Source organism: Panthera uncia, chromosome A2 (genome assembly GCF_023721935.1).
Source record: "Panthera uncia isolate 11264 chromosome A2, Puncia_PCG_1.0, whole genome shotgun sequence".
Classification (NCBI taxonomy): Eukaryota; Metazoa; Chordata; class Mammalia; order Carnivora; family Felidae; genus Panthera; species Panthera uncia.
In genome coordinates this window covers 41,641,851-41,661,352 of record NC_064816.1, presented here as the reverse complement: position 1 = coordinate 41,661,352, position 19,502 = coordinate 41,641,851, and the positions used below count along the sequence as shown (strand labels likewise).

At 37.6% G+C, this 19,502-nt stretch overlaps 1 pseudogene; it reads left to right on the top strand.

Annotated features, from left to right (window-relative positions):
• The first annotated feature begins 1,983 nt into the window (after window positions 1-1,983).
• On the top strand, window positions 1,984-19,226 carry LOC125930373 (40S ribosomal protein SA-like; annotated as a pseudogene).
• Window positions 19,227-19,502: the final 276 nt, after the last annotated feature.

The window sequence follows — 19,502 nt, the reverse complement described above, 5'->3', positions numbered from 1 at the left end:
TTTTCCAACTGCGAAAAAAATCATTCATCCAATGGGTTGCAGAATTTAAAGCAAATATATAGATAATATAGGCACAGTTCTTCGCTTTCATAGGGAAGGGCACTGAGGCCTAGAACATGTAAATATTTATCCCAGTTCAGTTTATAATCTAGAGTAGACCTGGGACTTGTGGGCAGAAGCCTGACAGAGGGTTCACCTTACTATTTTTCCCTCTTGATCTGTGCCATGGGACTTGCCACCCAAGTATATCTTCTGCTTCTATGAGCCCATTTTCCCAAATACAAAATGCAGGTAGTTATACCTCATAGGAATGTTCTCAGTATTTACATTAATCAGAATAAGATAATGCAGAATGGGTGATACTAGTTTAGAAGATTTGTAATGTCCACTCTCCACTCCTAAAAGGGCGACAAGAAATATTTGTTCAGCCAAATCTTAAGTTTATTAGACTTACTGCAGAAAAGAATATAACTTGACATAGTCTTAGCACTACCTCAGAAGGGGAAGTTATGGATGATATATATAAGATTTTATGGCCTGAGCTGAATGATTTTAAGATTGTTCTTGCAAGACGAGAACCTGAGTAGGACTGGGCACAGTTTATGGAGTAATAGCTTTAGATTGATGGGCACCATGAGGTGAGACTCTTGATGTGGGTCTTGAAATGTAAGTTTTATCCTGAGGAAGCAAATATCTCCTGAAGCAAATAACTAAATGATTTTTTTTCTTTCAGTATCATTTAACACAGGAATAGGAATATGCCCGTTTTAGTTCTCAGTATAATAGAACGGATGGACTGCTAACCAACCGCGAAAACAGAAGTCAGGAAACTTTTCCTTAAAGGATCAGATAGTAAATACTTTGAGTTTTGCACATCATTTGGCCTTTGTCACCACAATTTAAACTGGACTGCTGTGGCATAAAAGCAGCCAGAGACAAGACAGTAACAAATGGAGTGTCTGTGTTCTAATAAAACTTTATTTACCAAAAAACAATCAAGGATAGGGTTTAGTTCAAGGCTGCAGTTTACCAATCCCTGGCTAAAGAATGATATAGAGAGGAGCTGACGGGGATAACAAGCATATCAGATAATAAATTTCAGAAATACCTGGATTACAAAGAACAAAGTATATGTATTTATACCATTACTGTTAGTCCAGGTATTTTTTGAACTTTGCAACTGTAAGATGATATATATGATTTGATATATATTATATATGTAACATATATATAATATATATATATGCTAAATAGCAAGGAGCTGATTATTTTTCTTTTCACATTTTTGCCTCTTCATATATTACAAATTAGCCACAAAAAAAACCCCCACAAACAAGAATATTTATAGCAAGATCCTATGGAAACAAATATATATATGAAGTATTTTTGTGTTGTGTTGTCTTGGGGAAAATATCAATAGACTTATCTGGGGAGCAGTATTATAGCAGCAGAGAAAAAAGAAACCCTTTCATTTCTTTCTATGCTTAATGAAAACTAGCCAGAATATGCGAATTTTTAAAAATTATTTTATGCTTTGCTACATTTTTCACATTAAAGAAAAACAAAAAAACAAACACATAAGTATAGGCCAAAAATAATCTAAATCTAGCAAAATTGTATTTAATAAAGATACATATTAAATCTTACACTTACGTTTAAAAAATTGATCTACTTATTTAGAACTGGAGTAGGGTGTAGAACGTGACTTTATATCAATCCATGGTTAAAAAAGAACACAACACACACCCATGGGATGATTCTAGGCCAACATTCAAGACCTGCCTATTTTTTACATAGTGGCCAAAAATCAGATATAACCAAGACCGCATTAATAAAAGCATAGTGGTCAAAACAAGGGAGGTGTTATTTTTGTCTTAACCTATACTTATGTAACCACATAGAGGGACTGTATTCTCTTCTAAACATCATGGTTTAAGAGGAATTTTGACAGATTGAAACTCCCTCCTGGGGAGCAGGGCGAGGATGATGAAGTGCCTGGGAGCTTATGAGGGTCAGGAGAAAGAAATGAGTGTGTTTAGCCTGGAGAAGAGACAATTTAGCTGGCAGAGGAGAGCCATCTTCAAAAATGTGAAGGGCTGTCTTGTGGAAGAAGGATTAGACTTATTATTTGTGTCTCAGGAGAGCAGAACTGTGACCAAAGGGTAGACATTTCAGGGCAGCAAATTTCAGCTTAGTATCAGCCCAGAGCATTTTAACAAGTAGAATTGTTTAGCCAGTGGTTAAGGATATACTGGCTGTGAAACCTAGGCAGCCTGGGTTTCTATCACACAACCTACAGATGTTTAATAGCTTTGTGACTTTAGAGGAAGTAAAATGGCCTCTCTGAGCTTGAGTTTCACGATAATTGTAATGGAGAGAGGAGTATCTACTGCTTGGGGTTTATGTGAGTATTCCATGAAATTGTTCCTACATAGAGTGAAAGTGAAATGGTTTCTCCATGAGATACCAAGTTCTTTATCATTACGAGTATATGAGATAATATACTTTTCTGGATATTATAGAGGGCACTTCTGCATCAAGGAGAAGGTTAAACTAGATGGCCTCTTAAGCCCTTCTACACTTGTAGGTGTTTTATTCTATATAAAAGCAGGAAGCCAGAAATCCCCTGGACCAGGAGTCATTAAGCAGTGGTCCAAAAGTGGGATTTTTTCATAGCAGAGTATTTAAACATTGGGAAACCCATATAAAAATGAACACTTGGGCTTACCTTTAACTCTTTTTCTAATGTTTTTATTTATTTTTGAGAGAGAGAAAGAGAAATGGAGACACAGAATCCGAAGCAGGCTCCAGGCTCAGAGGTGTCAGCACACAGCCTGATAATGTGGGGCCTGAACTCACCAACTGCAAGATCATGACGAGCTGAAGTTGGATGCTCAACTGACTGAGCCACACAGGCGCCCCTACACTTCTCTTGAAATATCTAAAGATTTTGCATCACTGAGTCCATATTTCCACACAATAACAACACAACAAAAAATAACAACACAACAAAAAAGCATGAGCAATGACAACCAGTCTTGGGGGTGCCTGGGTGGCTCAGTCGGTTAAATGTCTGACTTCAGCTCAGGTCATTATCTCTCAGTCTGTGAGTTCGAGCCCTGCGTCAGGCTCTGTGCTGACAGGTCAGAGCTTGGAGCCTGTTTTAGCTTCTGTGTCTCCCTCTCTCTCTGATGCTCCCCCATTCATGCTCTGTCTCTGTCTCAAAAATAAATAAATGTTAATTTAAAAAAACAAACAAACAAACAACAACCAGTCTCAGGAATGTGTGGCTCTTTTCTACTGTGTGCCTTAGTCTGGAGGACCTCAACTGTCTGAGTCCATCTCACTGTTTCATACCACCTGCTTGGTTTCTGCCATCTCTGCCTGATACCAGCTGGACAAGATACCTGGAAACAGAGTCTGTTTGGATTGTATGACAGCATGGAAAAACAGAAGGAGGAGGAGCAAGAATGAGATACCCGGGGGCTGACTGAAAGGGAAGAGCACAAGAATACCAGTAATATGACTATTCTGAATACGGACCATGTCCCAGGCTCTATGCCAAGGACTATACGTGCACCTTCTCACCTAATTTTCACAGCATCCTATGAAGTAGGTACCATGACTGCTCTCATCATACAGGTGAGGGAACTAGAGCTGGGAGGGGTAGGGAACTGGACAAAGTGCACCCAGTGGCAGAAAAGTCCCTTAGCTGACTAGTATCTGTTCATATCCATAGCCTGTTGCTTTCTACCACAATGGCCAATTTTATAGACTGTACAATTTTGCCCAAAGCTGGCTCTGGGAGATTCAGTTCAAATTTCTTAGCATTAAAAAAAGAAAGATCTTTCCATATTAAAGTTGTAAATGGATGATTCCGCCTTCAGTGTGAATAATTTGACCTGTTATAAAGCTATATGGCACTGGGCAAGGGTTTACAGTGTGTGCTTTTCAGGCTTAAAAAAAAAAAAAAAGCAGCATGCAGTCAGATATGCAAAACACTAGGTTAAATGAGGTAAACAAATTGCTTTCCTGCAGGATTTTCCAGGGTCTCTTCTACTTGGAAGTATAACGTAACATTGGAAGAGAAAGGTATAGAATGTAGCATTTCTCAGACTTCTATGATCTTGGGATCCTGTTTTCTGCAGTGTGTTTTCTAGGGTGAATGCTCCATAAAAACACTTGGGGAAAACCTGATCCAGACAAAAGAGCCCAGGACCAGAAATGCTAAGGTCTCTGAGTCCCACCTCTGCCAATAGCTAATGATATAATGTAAGTCTTGCAACCTCTATTCTTAGGTTGCTTACAGTAAATATTGGGACAGTAGTTATCTGTCCTACTGGCTGCTCCTACTTTTGTAGGGATCAACTAAATAAAAGATTTGAAAGAAAAAAATATCTAAGTTGGAGAAAGCCCAAGATATACATAAGGGATTAAATTCCTAAAGTGTCTCTCTCCTGCATAACTGATCAGAAAAATTGGCTGAATTCTAACCCATTTCATGCCAATCAGTGATTTTCTGACCACATTTAATAGTGTACCTTCTTTTTTTAATGCCTAGATGTGTGAATTTTCTGACCTTCCTGGAAAAGAATTGTGAAAAGAAAATCTATATATTCATATCATTATGAATACATTAAGACTATGCAGTTACAGGCTCTCTGCTGAGAAAAAACACACTTTCTTCCAAGGCTATACATTATGGGAGAAAGGGTTAAAAAAATAGTGAACACTCACAGCAGGATGTACACTGATTCCATTCTGTTCCTTTTGGCTAAGGTTCATGGTCCCCGGCCCCTGGACAATTGGACCTTTTGCCTTCTCTTCCATCAACCTGTCCCCTGATATGTGCTCCCATTGGCAGTCCTGACCTCATGGAAATGGGAGTCGCCTCAGGAGGAAAATGCAGTTGCCTGTCAACATTGTTATTACAAAAGTCTGGGAAATTCCTCTGCTACTGAGTGGCTAGAATTTTGAAAATAATAAAAATAAAAAGGAAAGAAGGAAAAAAATGATTCATTTGGGAACAGGGAATGCCATTATACCTCAGTCTCTTAAACGCCCCATTCCTTGGTGTTTTGGAATTACAGAAATGCTGATCAGGATCTCTTGTTGAAGGTGTGTTATTCCTGTTAAATACATGGGCCCTGAGAGGAGAGTCTGTGGCAAGATGCATGGGGGACTGACTTCATTCCCAGGCCTAGGCACATTCTATCTCCTTTGGAGATAGCCCCTGAAAGCTAAATAAATGTATCTGTGGACCTGATGAGACACTTTCCCAAGGGCAGGGTGTTAAGATATTATCACAGATTTCCCCCCCCCCCCACTTCACATCTGCTTCTTGCCCTCTTGCTAAGAAGACTTAACTGTCTTCTACTATTTAAAAAAATATGTTTATTTATTTTTGAGAAAGAGAGAGACTGAGGGCAAGTAGGGGAGGGGCAGAGAGAGAGGGAGGCACAGAATCTGAAGCAGACACCAGGCTCTGAGCTGCCAGCATGGAGTCCAACATGGGGCTCAAACTCATGAACTATGAGATCATGACCTGAACTGAAATTGGATGCTCAACCGACTGAGCCACCCAGGCATCTCCCTTCTCATATTTAAAACTCCTGTTTTTATAAATTGTACCTACTTTTGTTAACTGATTTATAGTGTGAAAGGTACTTTCTCAAATAAAATGTCTCCTTTTGATTTCTTAAATATACCAGGAAAAAGAAAGTGAGGCTTAGAAAGATTAATGAACTTTCCTAGAACCACACAGGAAGGAGTGTCCATACTCTTTTAAAAACATTGGTTTGTATTTTGCACCTTACAAATTGGGGTGATTTGAGACAACACTGTGATCCTAATTTGCATTCAGACCTAGGTGAGCCTTGTGAGGTGTTAACAGTGGGGAGGAAGTAAAAAGATGATGTGAAAACCATACTAGGAGGAAAGGAGAAGTGCCCTCTGCAGAACATTCCCAAGGGTAGGCCGGCCCAGAAAAAATGAAGGACCAGGAATCCAAAGGGCTCAAAGAGAGTCCACCACTTCCTGTAATCAGCAACATAATTTCAGTAAATTCGGTGACATTTTGGGTCTCAGAATTCTAAACCGAGATGGGAGAGCAGGCAATTCAACAGATAACTAGGAGGGAAACTTCCAAATAATGTAACACTACTTCAAGCGTTAGGTCAAAAGCACATAGATAGTATGTACCTGAGCTGGAGCTTGTACCCAGATCTTTTTTTTAATGTTTACTATTTTGAGAGAGAGAGCATGAGCAGAAGAGAGAGGCCGAGAGAGGAAAGAGAGAATCTCAAGCAGGCTCAGCTCAGAGCCTGATGAGGGGTTCAATCTCACAGACCATGAGATTATGACCTGAGCCAAAATTAGGAGTCAGAGGCTTAACCGACTGAGCCACTCAGGTGCCCCTGTATCCAGATCTTTTGATTTCAAGACAAGGGCCCTTTTCATATTGTACACAAGAAGCACAGGATTGTGGTCAGCTATCTGGATATACGTGTTTGGAATTACTCTGAAAATACAAATTGGCTTCTAGCATAGGAGGCAGGGTGAATGTGAAGGTAGTTTGGGGAAAAAGTTCTAAGGAAGGAAGGGCTAAGGAGACTAAGGGCAGAGTGTTTCTCTCCAAGATGACATTGGTTCTGTCAGACAATCCATGTCTCAAGGGAAATGAGAAGAAAAAGAGTCATTGATTCAGTGGTTCTGTGGACTCTGCAAGAGATAACAGCGGTAGGAAAGAGCCCATTCTTTGTAGCCAAGCCGCTAATTTGAGTCCAGCCTCTGTCTCTCACAAGAAGAAGATGTCATACAGGTTATTTAACGCTCTTGTGCTTTAGTTTCCTTATCAGTAAAATGAGGATAATAATAATCATAGCATCTTTCCAGGTTTAAGGTGAGGATATGTTAATTGATATAAACTGCTTAGAACACTATCTCATATGAAGTCAGGACTCAATAAATAATAGCTGCTATAATTGTCATCATTATCATTACTAAGTACAAAAATAAAAAAAAAATAAAAGATCATACCATTTTCAAAGATGCTCCTGTCTTTGATTATGTTGGTCCATCTTCCAAGAATTCTCTTATTTTAGCATTCTGCCAAGATTCAATGACCTTTATTCCATGAAGATTTGTATTATACCTTCATTAAGAAATGCTTTTGCTTTCCTTGCAACTCCTAATGGATTTATCCTTAATGAAGGAATGGATAAAATATTTAAATATGGCTGCTTTTTTCACGATATATTTTGCATCATCTATTTTTCAGGGTTGTGTGTGTGTGCGTGTGTGTGTGTGTGCCCTTGTACACAGGAGGGGTTATAATAATTCACTGAGTAAATGGGTGATTTGTTGGTACTTTTGAGTGACTTAAATGTATTTCAGGGTGTTATGGGAAAAGCCATCCACAAGCAATAGTTTTGAGCATCACTGTTCTCTTTGTTATCTTGATGGAATTTAGTACAATCTCCTTGAAGGGTGATGCACTAGACCTTTTAAATAAAGGGGATGAAGAGAAGTAAGTACGCTTAACCTGGACTACCTGCCTTCAAGAGATTGAACTGTGGAGAATGAGAAAATAAGAGAAGGAAGAACTCTTTTTGCACTACAGTGACTCAAGGCAAGAATGATATCACCCATGTACCTCTTCACATCTTTTTACCCATGTGTCTGGTGTGGCATCAATGGGACAAGTCACTCTCTACATCTCCAGAAGAAGTGCATAACTTCTAGGAAAAGGCAACAACTGCAGATTCTGCATCTGGATCTCCAGTAGCTTAAACCTGCCCTACCAAATACCAAATGGTACCCAGGCACAAGACATTTTTGGCCTACTGGTTGCCAGCAGATTTTAAAAGTTTGAAAATGTATTGATCATGATGCAAGATGTTATTCAGAGGTTTCAGCTTCAAAGACATACAAGGCACAGCTGCATATTTCACAAGTTTCAGGCCCAGTCTGATTGTCAATTCCCAGAATACACTAGTTTTTCAGTGGATGTACATATATAAATAAACTAAGTGTATACAGAAAAGCACGTATATCTTTTCTTTCCAAATTGTCTTCCTTCACTCTACCTGATATAAACTCCCTGATGTCCTGGCCAGAGTAGTATTTTTGGCACAATATTGTTCCTGATTTCTCTATTGCCTCCTGGGGACCTGCCTTTCAAACATCTAATGTGAATATTCTCATGAATGCCAATGATATACAGCTACATTTTTCCTTCAAACTTTTCATCCCCCAGGCACTCTGAGTATTCTGTGACTACTTCCAAGATATCCATAAGTAGATGAATAGCAATTACTTGTAATAGAGGGTAGAAAAGGCAAGGGCATTTTTATTGGTTCTGGGAAGATTTAACTACATTGATACAGCATTTACTGAAAATCCCCATCACCCTCAGAGGATGATGAATGGCCACCTCCATCTCAGCTCTGCCCCGGGAGATTCCTGGGTACAAAGTGCCCTGAGGTCTTCCTTCCCACACAGAGAAATGTGTCTCCATTCATTCTCACATGTTAACTTCACTTGAGTTTAGTGAGCAGTGAACACTTTATTCACTCCCAATTCAAATCAAAATAAAGGTTTAATTTGCTTCCCTGTCTTCTGGGCCTAATTTCCCTTCAGTGAACACTCATACTCCCATTAACTCAAGGAGAAAAACCCCCTAAGTAGCCTTTGATTAGACTCTGAAGGACAAACTGTTCATGTGGAAGCTTGCACACAGCTCCCACCAGCATTAACAAGAAACTCCTTTTGTGGATGTACCACATATCCCAGGGCAGAACAGACTATGAGACATGACCAGCAGGCTTTATGTGACCAGTGGCCCATAATTCACAGTTCACCTACTTCTGAGTTCAAGTGTTGAATTTCCAGGATACATATCAGTCCTCCATCTCCCCAGCAGACCTACCATTTGCAGGTGGAATACCAAGACATCAACTCTTGCTAAGTGTCAATAATTTTTATCACACAAGAGATACCAGAGCACGCTTGAGCAGAACTTGGTTTTATGGAACATCTCCAGGGTCTGCTTCTTATGTTAATGAGTCAGTCTCCCAGATGAGAAAAACAAAAACAAAAACAAAAACAAAACAAAACAACAGTTCTCAGTTCCTTTGCTGTTCTTTGTATTCTATGACTTCCACTTATTATTTATATTCAAAGAATCTCTAGAGACAAAGCAAAAAAAGAAGTTCCACCTTACCAAAGAAAGGACTTACTCTTCCCAAATCTAAATTGAATTCTACTTGTCACGGTTGTTATAAACCAACTTAGGGTAAGATGACGAGTTGTATGTTGGCACAGAGGTAGAGCCTTACCTGTATATGTGTGTATCTTTTCATGCATGTGGATTAATTTCTTTATCAGACATTATTTTCTTCTTTTGAGTTCCCCCCAAAGTAGACTGTGAATTAAGGAGATGAATTCAAGAAGTTGAGTTGGGAGGCAATCCCGAGAAACACCAGATGGGAAGTGATTATTCAGACAGAGGATGAAGATAAACATTTGTTACCAGGCCTGTTATCAGTGTGCTCAACTGAACCTCAGTCTTTCCGGGAAACACTGGGTACAAAACAAAGTGCAGTTATCCCAACTGAGGGGCACAGAAGATGGGTATTTATTTATAGTTTCCCCATCCATTATTGATTGAGTGTTGCTTCTGGAAGCATTAACTCTCAGGCAATTCTACTTTGTCTTGCATGGAGGAAAGCATGTTTCCCATGTGAGAAAACAGTCAGAGATAGTTAGGTTTCCACAGTAGTAGCTTCTCTTCAGGGTTGTACTGGTGCATTGTGGGGCTGGGTACTGGGGTGGGAGATTCTTTCAGCAAATGGACAGCATCTGCTACAATTATTAAATCTTTGCCATCTATTAGACATAGCATTAGATATTAACCTTAAAACACAGTCAGTGCCTTTTATAAAGACTAGACTTCAAAAAGGATTTTTATTATGAGAATATCAAGGTTATTGCTATTAATCAATCTTCTTCTTTTGCAATTGGCTTTTTCATTAAGTAAAGAGAAGATAGAGAAGACGGGACTTTTAAAAGATAAATCACACTAAATATTAATATTTGGCCTTTCAAACCAATTTTCAAACTCAAATATTAAGGAAACATATCTATGTCTACCTAGACATATATGTATGCATATATTCAAAAGGATTTAGTAATTAACAAGGGTAATGATGAAAAGTTAAAAAAGAAGACAATATATTTTATACAAATAAACAGTGCCTAATATTAAGAATTTCCAAAAGCATGACCTGGGATTTTCAATCAATAACTACTGATAAATACACGGAAACTCATATCTAAAACCAATTCATGTACCCTTAACATTCAAGTTATAGAATAGATGCCTCCAGCAGTTCTCATGTAGAAAGTGTAAAATGTACCAACACTGATTCTGCAAACTTGTTGGAGTTAAGACAAACTTATTTGTATAGCATTTTGAGTATTAGAATGCATTTCACATTCATGTTTACTTAAAATCCACAAATACAGGTGAGAAAGGTATTATTTATATTTTAGAAAAAAAACCCCTAAGAGATGAGAGTGAAAAATAATGTGACTTGCTTTCCGTCACAAAACTAGGGAACGGTGAAATCAAAAATCAGCCCCAATCTTCTAACTTGTGCCTACATGCACAAAGACAATGCATCCATAGGCACTATTTCACTCGGAACTTTTGGTCAGACCAACAGGACCAAATTTCTTGAGTTGTGTGTGAATGGAGTGTTTCCTGGGATGCAATATGTTGAGTTCTATAATCAGGACCATCCCAGGAAAATGGGGAGAAGTGAGACCTCTAAGTGGCCCTTAATATGCTAATAATTTTAAAAGCACATGCTGAAGTCTTTGGCACTTGTACTGTTCCGTATATGTTCTCCAGAGTCACAGTTCTATAATAGCACCCTTCGGGTCCTTTAAGACCGATAATATTTTATAACTCTCCTTTTCAAATGAATCCATTTTTCCCTAAATGATTTCCAAGAATGGCATTAGCTATGTTAGCATTCTAATATCCTTCCTAGAATGTATTTTTACTCATTTTTCACTTATATCCATTTACATAAATATGAAAGAAACCATACAAATAAAAGAAGGCATATACCTAGTTGTTCCAATATTGAAACGAAGATTAGATAAGAAATGAAAAAAAAAACCTACCTATCCAAAATGGCTTCATAGAACTTAATAGTACACAGAAAGCTTGAATTATTAGAAGTCCAATATCTTTCAATTTATAATTTGAATACATTTGGGTTGCTAAAGGGACAATCAGAAGTTCTAAAGATATCATTTGATCAAAAACTTCAGAAACAAACAGCTCCCACAATATTGCTGTGTAATAGTGTGCCTATCTATAGAAAGCTGTTAACATTCAACAGGAAAAAAAAAAAAATAGGTCAGTAGCTAGTGACTTTATCTTCTCCAAACCAGCATAGCTGAATTCCTTACTTTTAAACTCAGTGATTCCATCCTTGAGGCTTCTATTGGACAATCACTTATCTATATACCTAAGTTTTGCTATAGGTACTATCTCTAATTTTCTGTGTGTCTTTGAGAACATACTTTGCTTGTTTGCATGCCAGTTGTTTACCTGATAAATCATGGAGCAGGGAGGAAATTGAATAGATTGAATTAGAGAAGTTGACCTGATGACAAGGATCATGATAGTTGGCCCTAGGTTAATGGAGGACCACAAGGTGGGTGGGCCCACTCAGTATCTTAGCCACACAGGTCCTCCTGTTCACTTCAAGGTATCATCATGTGGGCATGAGTGTAACAAAGTAAGCATTATGTAACAAAATGTCAAAAACACAAAGTTATGGTGCCTAAGTAATGTTGGCAGCTGTGGTATGAAAAAATATTCTGATGTGAGAGAAAGAAAGATAGCAATTTCAAAATGATGAGGTAATTGATGCAGATATTGACTGTATCTCTATAATTCAACCAATAATAAATTCATTAAACCATTTCAAGGTAAAATCTAACACTAGCTAGAGGGAAGGCAATTACATAAGTCTTGCTGGCACATACTTAATTTAGAATGTTTCTTGTAGACAGTGCTTCCCTGCTATAAAACTTTTGAACCGCTAGGCCCAGGAGTGGTTACTCACTCAATTTAAAAAATAAATAGCCTTTGCTACCACTCTCATTTTTTTTTCTTGAACAATATATGTTATATGTATATTCACATAAATTGTATGGTATATCAAATATTGAAGTTTCATATACTGAAAATATCAGTTCAACAATTGCTTTAGCTTAATGGAAGGACTTAAAAAATTCTGGGAAAACAGAAAAGATCTTCTCTTTATAAGTTAAGTTGTCTTACCCAGTGGGCAGGAATTCAACAACAACAAAAAAATACATTTAATGCTGAGAATACTTTATATCAAAGAAACAGATTAAAAAGTAAAAAAAAAAATTAATCATTGTATTCCTTTCGTATACAAGACATGAAACTAATCTATTGGCTTCACAAATTTCCTCTGGTGGTGTCAGCCTAATCTAATAATTGGCTCTAGTTGAATCTTAACGATTATAAGAAAATAATCAGAGAGGTCTATATGCTTACATATATTTCTGACAGTAGATATCAATACAGATACATTTGACTTGAAATGTTTAGAACTTAAAGATTTTCTATAACTGAAAATAGATTTGGCTTATGACATACAAAGTATCAACCTTATGGAGTTTTCTTCCTTGTATCCTTATATAATAATATTATTGGAGTTTTCCTCCTTGTATCCTTATATAATAATATTATTGGAGTTTTCCTCCTTGTATCCTTATATAATAATATTATTGGTACATAATAAACATTTCTATGAAGTTCCAATTTAATTAATAAATTATTTATTATAATTGACAGATAAATTGTGTTTTTGTGCTTGTATAATTATTATCAAACTGTGCTAGGGTACGTCCTTTATTTTTTTTAAGTTTATTTATTTATTTTGAGAGACAGTGCTTGAGCAGGAGAGGGGAAGAGAGAGGAAGAGAGAAGATCCCAAGTAGGCTCCTCACCATCAGTGCAGACCCAGACGTGGTGCTCAAACTCACGAACACTGAGACCATGACCTGAGCCGAAACCAAGAGTAGGACACTTAAGTAACTGAGCCACCCAGGCGCCCCTAGGGTATATCTTTTAGGCAACCATGTTTCCACATCTCTTAGTCAAGGAAAACAGGCATTTTTAACTTTTCTATTATATGTGCAAATAAATAAATAAGTACTTTTACAAAAGTATGTATAAAATATATACGGTACATATAAAACATAGGAAATGTATCTACTCATATAATTCATACAGCATATATAGAATATTATTATAACAGCTATATATTGATTATATATTACATATTTCTATATTGTATATAGCCTATATTATTATATGTATGCATAGATATATAGATACAAATACATACAGCATTTGGAATGGTTAAGCCACCAGTGTTGTGTTGACAACCTATCAGACTATTAGGAGATAAGAGGATTCAGGACTAATGAGAAAAGTACTTTCTCCAAATGGCTTTCCTTCTATCCTTCCTTTGGTAGTGTGGGAAGTTCCTAGTTGGTGTTAGCAGGAGGAGGCATGTGGAAGACACACAAGAAGAACCACTAAATGTAAAGGTTATGCAATCTTTGTGAAAGCTTTTTTCATTTTTTTTTTTTTTTTGGCTTTACCCAGGGCATTATTTTAAGTCCCTAAAATGTGATATCTGCAACCAACAAAACTAATTTAACAAATATTGATTGATGACCTGCTAAGTGCTCTTCATGTTAGTGATTAAAAAAGAAAATAAACAAGGCAAACATGGCCCCTACCCTCTTGGAGCTGTTATTCTAAAGACGGTGTTAGCAGAGACAAAAAGAAAATAGCCAGAATCACAATAAATAAAGATTGCATTAAGTACTAAGAAGGCAGTAAATGGGGGCATCTGGGTGGCTCAGCTGGTTAAGCATCTGACTCTTGAGTTCAGTTCAGATCATGATTTCACAGTTTGTGAGACTGATGCCCACATTAGGGTCTGTGCTGATGCACAGAGCCTGCATGGGATTTTCTCTCTCCTTCTTTCTCTGCCCCTCCCCTGTTTGTCCTCTCTCTCTTTTTCAAAATAAGTAAATAAACATTAAAAAATGGAAGTAAGTGGAATAATAAGACAGTGACCTGGGGTATAACGAGGTGGGAAGTCATTGCTCTCTTTTAAATAAGCTGATTAGGGAAGATCAAATCTCTGAAAATCCTTCCACCTAAATATACTGCTAAAATATTGCCTTACTGTACGCTAAGACGAAGGTGAGGAATGAGCCTAAAGACCAGATTTACCTTAACCAGAATTATGAGAATTATTTTAATAAGCATCTATAGTCAGTACATACTCATATCCATGTATACTTTTTTTAATATATCAAGTACTGATTAACTTTCTGTTCAGTTCTTTACATTGCAGAACAGGAAATGGAGGCTCAGAATGTCTGTAAGCAAAATAAGATAATAAAATCTGAATCTTCTCCAAACAGTTCTCAATTTAAATATTTGGACAAATGTACAGGAAGACAAAAATACTCTGAGGAACATAATATGCATTTAGAAGATTGTTAGATCTTGGCAAACTCCTATAATTCTAGAGTTTTTGGTATGTAGCTAATGGTATAAGGAAACTTGGAATTTTGAAAAATGCTAAGAAACATAGAAGCAAACTAAATGAAAACTACAATCCCCAAAAGACAGAACACACCTAGCACACCATAATAACATGGTGTTGGCTTCTGTCTTAAATCTTTTCTCCTAAGATGACACTATGTGAGGGTGTTGGGGCTGGTCAAGTAACCATTAGGATATATTTTCAGCACTTTGATTAGATTAAGTGAAAAAGTAGCCTTTGATTTACAGAAATTCACATCACATTCAACTCCTACTTGAAACACTTCTGGTCCTTAGAGCAACACTGGAACTTGATGTATCGTGCTGACACTATGACTTATTTTTTAATATTTGTAAAGGGCAATAAGTGAGAATGAGTTCTTATACCATTTTACAAGCTGGATGGCTGGTTAGTAGTCATTTTTATTCTGACCTGGCTTGAACTTGCACAATACTCACATCGCCCCTGGCATTTGACTGTGTGCAGATTACATTTTGTTTCTCTCTCCAGAAATTGGACACTGCCTGGGAAATCAGAAATTTCCTAGAAAGCCACATTGCACGCCTATTGATTTAAGAGGCTGACATGAGCTACTTCCTTGTGTCCCAAATTCCATTTTCAAACCTTGCTTGTATATGTGATAATTTATTCAAGAGCCAGTTCTAAATATTAGTGCTCTGAAACTCTGGGTCTGTGTCTCAATCTTTGAATAGACACTGGATCAACCATTTGATAATTTAAAAAAATCAGATATATTAATAACTAATTATGGGTGAAGCAGAGTAGCAAAAATTTACATAACTAAAATTAAAATATTTTAATTGGTTATTTATATTTCAGAGACACATCTGAGGTGTTATACACTTAAAACACTAACTTACATTTCTTAATTCCCATCTTTCCTAATGTTGCAGGTAAAGGAAAATGAATTTGGGATTATTTGTTTGTTTGTTTGTTTGCTTATTGAGAGACAGAGAGAGTGAGGGGCAGAGAGACAGAGACAGGAAGAGAGAGAGAAGCAGGGCTCACCCAAAGTGGGGCTCATGTTGACCAAAGCAAGGCTCATGCTCACCAGATGTGGGGCTCAAACTCACGAATCGTGAGATCATGACCTGAGCTGAAGTCAGATGCTTACCTAACTGAGCCATCCATGGCCCCTCATTCATTTATTCTTGTAACACACACACACACACACACACACACACACACACACACCACAACACAACAAAAGAAAACAAAAAAAACCCCACAGCAAACAGTATTGGGTATGATTCTCTAAGACTTTAAAGAAATTTACATGTCATTTTAATAAACTCTGACAAATGCAGTGACATAAACAGGGCTGGTATTTGGTAAAAATGCTGTGAAAGTACATTTCTTCATCTAAGGGGAATCAGAAAAACATCCTGGAGGAAGTAACTGAGATGTGAAGAATGAGCGGAAGGGAAACCTAGTGATGGTGTTGGGGACTGAGAAGGAGAATAATGTTCTGATCAGAGGGAAATATATGTGTAGAAGATGAAAGTAAAAGATAACTTGGCTGATAGAACAAACTAAGTGAGGTTCACTATGGCTAGAGCATGAAGGAAGAGGGTAGGAGAAGGGTGAAGTGTTTTGAGGTGACAGAAGAGATGAAGATCATGTAACAACCTAGAAAGAGAATGGCCGTACTCACTGGAGGAAGGCTAGCAGCACTGTCATAATTAAGAGTTTATCAACCTGAAAAATAATGATAACTTGTTATGGCTAATCCAGAGTTGTGTGGAGGAAAAAGAACTGTCCTGCCCGTTTTAGACTGTGTAGCAACAGTCTGGCATCCACACACCAGAGGTCAGAAGCACATTTCTCCAGTTATCATAATCAATATCTTGACATTGCCAAATCTAAGGGACAAAATCACCACTGGGCCAAAAGCACATTAAGAGGATTATACAACATGATCAACTGAGATTTATCCCAGGAATGCAGAGATGGTTCAACATAAGAAAATCAGTGAAATACACCACAGAGACTTAAAGAATAAAAACATGATTATTTTAATTGGTGCATGAAAAAGGATTTGACAAGGGGTGCCTGGGTGGCTCGGCTGATAAAGCACATGGCTCTTGATTTCAGTTCAGGTCATGATCTCATGGTTCCTGGGATCAAGCCCCATGCCTGGCTACGCACGGACAATGCAGAGCCTGCTTGGGATTCTCTCTCTCTCTTTCTCTCTCTCTCTCTCAAAATAAATAAACATTTTTAAAAGGATTTGACAAAATCTAACACCCATTCATGATAAAAACATTCAGAAAACTAGGAATTTTTCTTTTGAACTTTCTCAAGATGATAAAAAGAATTTAAGAAAAACCTATAGCTAATATTATACTTAATAGTGAAAGACTGAAAATGTTCTAACAGGATCAGAAATAAGACATGCACGTCTTCCTTCACAATTGCTATTCAATATTGTACTGGAAAGTTCTTTAGGTAAGAAAACAAAATAAACAAATCCAGGAGAAAAACAAAACCATCCCTTTTGCAGATGGCATGATCTTATATCAAGAAACAAAACAGATGAACACAGGCGAAAGGGAGAAAAGGAGAGAGGGAGGCAAACCATAAAAGACTCTTAACTAGAGAGAACAAAATGAGGGTTGTTGGAGGGCAGGTAAGCAGGGGATGGGCTAAAAGGGATAGGCATTAAGGAAAGCACTTGTGACGAGCACTGAGTGTTAAATGTAAGTGATGAATCACTCAATTCTATTTCTGAAATCAATATTACTTTATATGTTAACTAACTGAAATTTAAATAAAAACTTGAAACAGTAAATAAATATTTTAAAAGTTAAACAAAGAAAATCCCAAAAAATCTTCAAAAAAGCTAATAAACAAATTCAGCCAAGTTTCAGGGTACAAGATCAATACATAAAAAATATGTAGTGTCCTATGCACCAATGAACAATCTAAGATGCAAATTAAGAAAACTATTCCATTTATAACACCATTCAAAAGAAGAAAATACCCGTGAATAAATGTAACCAAATAGGCACAAGACTTGTACACAGAGAACTAAAAAAAACTGCCAAAATAAATTAAAGAAAACCTAAATAAAAAAAATTCCCACGTTCATGGATGGGAAAACTTAATATTGTTAATTTGTCAATGTCAACTACTTAATGTGATCTACGGATTCAAAGCAATACTTATCAAAATTCTAATGGCGTCTTTTGTAGCAGTGGGGATTTTCATACATTGCTGATAGAAATGGAAAATGGAAAAACTACTTTGGAAAATGTTTCTTAAGTTAAAAATGCATATAATCCTTTAATTACAGTCTTAGGTATTATCAAAGGCAAATGAAAATATTTATCTACTGAAATAATTTCTCAAAAAAGTTAATAGCAACTTTATTCATAGTAGCTCTAAACTGGAAGCAACCCAGATATCTATCAGTAGGTGAAAGGGTAAACAACTAATAGTATATTCACATAATGGAATACTGCCGAGCAATAAAAAGGAACAAAGATAGTAATACAGGCAATTACTTAAAGGAATCTCAAAAATATTATGCTAAGCTTTTTCCACACTACGCAGAAAGGGGTCCATATGGTGTTGCTCCGAGTTCCTATTGTAGTTTAAAGGGAAACTTTCATAGTGTCTGGTGCCCTTGATGTCCTGCAAGTGAATGAAGACAATGTCCTCAAATTCCTTGCAGCAGGAATCCACTTAGGTGGCACCAACCTTGACTTCCAAATGGAACAGTACATCTACGAAAGTAAATGTGACGGTATGTACATCATAAATCTCAAGAGAACCCGGGAGAAGCTTCTGCTGGCAGCTCAGGCCACTGTTGCCATTGAAAACCTGGCTGATGTCAGCATCACATCATCCAGGAATAGTGGCCAGCTAGCTGTGCTGGAGTGAGCTGCTGCCACTGGAGCTTACCTGTTACTGGCTGCTTCGCTCCTGGAGCCTTTACTAACCAGTTCTAGGCAGCTTCTGGGAGCCGAGACTTCTGGTGGTTACTGATCCTAGGGCTGACCACCAGCCTCTCTTATGTTAATCTGCCTAAAATTTCTCTGCGTAACACAGATTTTTCCTTTGGGCTATGTGGACACTGCCATCCCTTGCAACAACAAGGGAGCTCACTCGGTGCGTCTGATGTGGTGGATGGTGGCCCGTGAAGTTCTGCACAAGTGTGGCACCATTTTCCGTGAACACCCATGGGAGGTCCTGTCTGATCTCGACTTCTACAGAAATCCAGAAGAGATGGAAGAGGAAAAGCAGGCTGCTGCTGATAAGGCTGTGACCAAGGAGAGATTTCAGGGAAAAGGGACTGCTCCAGTTCCCAAGTTCATTGCTGCTCAACCTAAAGCCCCAGACTGGTCTGAAGGCGTGCATATGCCCTCTGTGCCTATTCAGCAGTTCCACACTGCAGAATGACCCGCAGCTCCCACTGCTCAGGCCACCGAATGGGTAGGAACAACCACTGACTGGTCTTGCACTGCTTTTCCACAAAGAGCAAAGGCAAACCAAATGGAAATAGTTTCCGAAAGTTGAAAAAAAATATGCTGAGCTAAATGTCAAGCATAAAAGAGTACCATACTATACAAAGCTCTAGAGTCCGAAAACAAAACAAAACAAACAAAACTAATCTATAGTAATCAAAGTCTGATAAGTGGTTTTGGGTATGAGATGTGGTAGAATTAATTCTGGAAAAAAAAAATCAAGAAAGAACTTTGGTCCATGATAGAAATAATCTATATCCTGATGGAGGCAGATAGATACAGGGGCATATACATTTTTCAAACTCAAATTTAAAATATGTATGCACAT